We start from the raw sequence: 3,238 nt of genomic DNA, 5'->3' as shown, positions 1-3,238 counted from the left end.
GTCTTCGGAGGAGCTTGTTTCTTCTCTAGCAGTGTTTCGCCCTCGTTGAGGATTGTGCAATACAGATTCACTGTCTTTGGAAAGTCAGCTCCGACTTGTTCCCACGTCTGATGTACAAAGCGAGTCATTTGCCTGGCCTTTTGGATGGAGCTGAAGGACGATGGGAATGCTGATGACGACTATGGAGATGACGTGGATGACAATGAATCGTCGGTGGATGACTCTCCTGATGCTCCCCGTGGTAGCGGTGATGTTCCGCCCCCCCCCACCGATCATTCAAGCATACTCGATGACGAAGATGTTGAAGATTCAAACAGGAACTGGAGTAATCTTGGCCCAGCTCGTCCTCCGACTCCACCTCGGCCAAATCCTTCGCCGATGATGACTTCCCCAATCATCGTTGCCGGCCCGCCTCCTTCGCCACCAGCAAGTCCTCCAGCACCAGCATCTTCTCTTCCTGTTCCAGTGTCTCCTCGTCCGTCTATTTGGACTCTCGATGCTGGACCTGGACGCATGATTACGGCAACCTATACTTCGGTGCCGCGTCGTGGTGGTGCACCGTCGGTTGAGCCGTTGCCTCACCGAGTGTTATCTGGTACTCGCTCTTCGGTGCCGGCTTCGTCCACCCTGTCACCGTGGGTTCTTCCGTATGTGGAAATGGAATTTACCGATGCAGGCGCCAAGAAGTGTTTCGAGCGACTCCTGAGCTTAACGCTTCCTGAACCAGCTGGTGAGGTGACCGTGCGTACAACGTTGGAGGGTCTCCAAGCGTTCTTTGATTATTCGCATCCTGATCACCCGTACCAGCAACTTCGGCAGCTTTATCCTCTGCAAGCTTGCCTCTTTGACACTGTCGACTTCAAACCAAGCGTCCCCACCTCCAAGCGTGCCCCGATTGAGACCCGTCTCAAAATGATCTGGGCGAACCTTCGGGGTGACGGCGGTAAGCAAGGTGACCTCGGGTTCGCGTTGTGGGAGCGTCTCCACTGGCTTCCGTTAGCTGGTATTGAACGAGGTCTCGCTGAAGAAGCTAAAAAGGTTGGCCACGACAAGGAACGCTTGAAGGAACTGAGAGCTATGTTTAAGAAGCTCTTCAGTGAGCGCGACCGTCGTGCCGATCGTCTTCGTAACAAGTACCGTGAGCAGTACATGGCGTGGAGTCGTGACTCGGTTTCATCTAGTGCTTCCGGAGTGTCATTCATTCGTCCCGAGTTGCTTTTGGAGCCGTCTAAGCCGTGGTACCCCATTGAAAACTTGCCATTCGCACCTCAGACATCTGACTGGCTTTCCGAAGTTCCGGCTCTCGACGCTCGTCAGCCATGGCGTACTGGATGGATGAATGCGCCGCATCAGCACCCGTACAACACCACGTACTTCCCGTGCCAGCGTAATCCGGAGTTCTTCAATCCTTGTGGTACGCGTTTCGTGGATGTGTACCGAAGCGTGATCGTTGACCCGTCTCTCGATTCAACCGAGCTTATTCCGACCTGGCGTTCGTTGTTTGACTCGCCACCGGGTACTCCACGTCCTGCTCTGGCTGCTGCTCCTGTTGAAGCTGGTACCGAGGATTCGCAGGGTCGGTCTTCAGCTCCAGCTGCCGAGGCTCAGGTTCTTGATGAAGAGGAGAAGGAGAGTGGTGACTCGGCTTCGTTGACACTCTTGGCCACCGCGGCCAGACACTTGTAATCGATTTGAATCCTCGCTGCACGTTCTACGACGTTCTCCAGCATCTCAGCTAACTGTTGAGGTGTCCCGCGTGACTTCGTTTTCAGTGATCGCTCCGCGGTCGGCATTCATGTTTTCTTATTCTTAATCCACTTCCACAGCGTAATCATGTTCATGTTGTTCTTCAAATGCATATACAATTTGTTGTTGCAGTAACGTTCTTCGTCTGTTACCACAGGCTGCATCGCCCTGTGGACAGTTCATACGTGATCAAGTCACGCTAGTCTTCGTCCGCCACTTGCGCCATCTGCAGCCGATTCTCGCTCTTCTTGGCTCGCAAATAGTCGTACAGCAGACCTCCACATGACAAGTTTGATGATGGTTCCCAAGTTGTATCTTTATAGCCCACCCACTTGACTTTGAACTCGCGTACAGCACGCTCCGTGCTCGTCGTTAGTGGTGTTCTGTCGTCGAGGATGGCCTCGACTTCATATTCACCGGCAACTTGATCTGGTTCCCAGCTGTCCTCAGGCAGTAGTTCCTCATCGAAGTCGAGTCTTGCTTCATTAGTCGCGTCAAGTACCAACCGAGTGTTCGGTCGACTGTTGAATTCGTTGACAGCCTTGAGTCTTGACACATGCACTACTGGGTAAAAGCGATACCCACTTCGATCAGGCAGTTCCAGCTCGTACGCAAACTCTTCCACCTTGCGCTTGATCCGAAAAGGTCCATGCCATCGGTGAGCTAATTTCTTCGTCAAGCCCGGTTTGACGCGTTCCATGTACAACCACGCCCGGCTCCCAATCTCAAAAAAAGATCTCGGTGGAGCTCTTGCAGGATCTTCCATCTCTTCCGAAGCTTCTGGAGGGTTCGCCGAGTGTTCGTTTCCACTTGGTTGAGGTACAGCAGCTTTTTCCAGTCGACTCAGGGCCTCATTATGCTTTTTAGCCCTTCGCTCCTTTTCTACAGCCTGATAATCTTTGGCCATAGTGAGGGCGACCTCATGTTGTCGATTCATCTCGCGCCGCCACGCCAGTGCGTCAGACTGCTTGCCGAGTCCTCGTTTGAGTGATGACGACATTGACCGCAACGTCGACTGCGCATCCCAACCATGAACGAGGTAGAACGGCGTTTCCTTCCTCGTAGTGTCTTGAGAAGTATTAATAGCAAATACTAGCTTCTCCGCGATTTCATCCCAATCTTGCTGTAGAGGGTCTTCCGCGTACACCCGTACGGACCCCATCACTGACTTCACCGAGCGTTCCTGCTGTCCATTAGCCTGTGGCCGATAGCTCAAAGTCGCTCTTAATCTTGACTGCATCATCTCTGCGAACGCTTGGAACACCTCGCTCATGAAGCGTGGGTCGCGGTCATGCCTTATTAATGATGGGACTCCGAACCGTCGGTACACACATTCTTCGAACACTTAAGCAACACTGAGTGCAGTCGTATCTGACATAGCCTTGGCAATAACGAATCCCGCGAGTAACTAGACTTTCCAGTCTGGAGGCAACGATCTTAAAAGAGCAGCCGTAGCCCAAGGTAGCCTTAAAGCAGCTTCCTGAGGGCCTTG

The sequence above is a fragment of the Phytophthora infestans genome, genomic scaffold (assembly GCF_000142945.1).
Source record: "Phytophthora infestans T30-4 supercont1.448 genomic scaffold, whole genome shotgun sequence".
Classification (NCBI taxonomy): Eukaryota; Oomycota; class Peronosporomycetes; order Peronosporales; family Peronosporaceae; genus Phytophthora; species Phytophthora infestans.
This window is presented reverse-complemented; position numbering follows the sequence as displayed.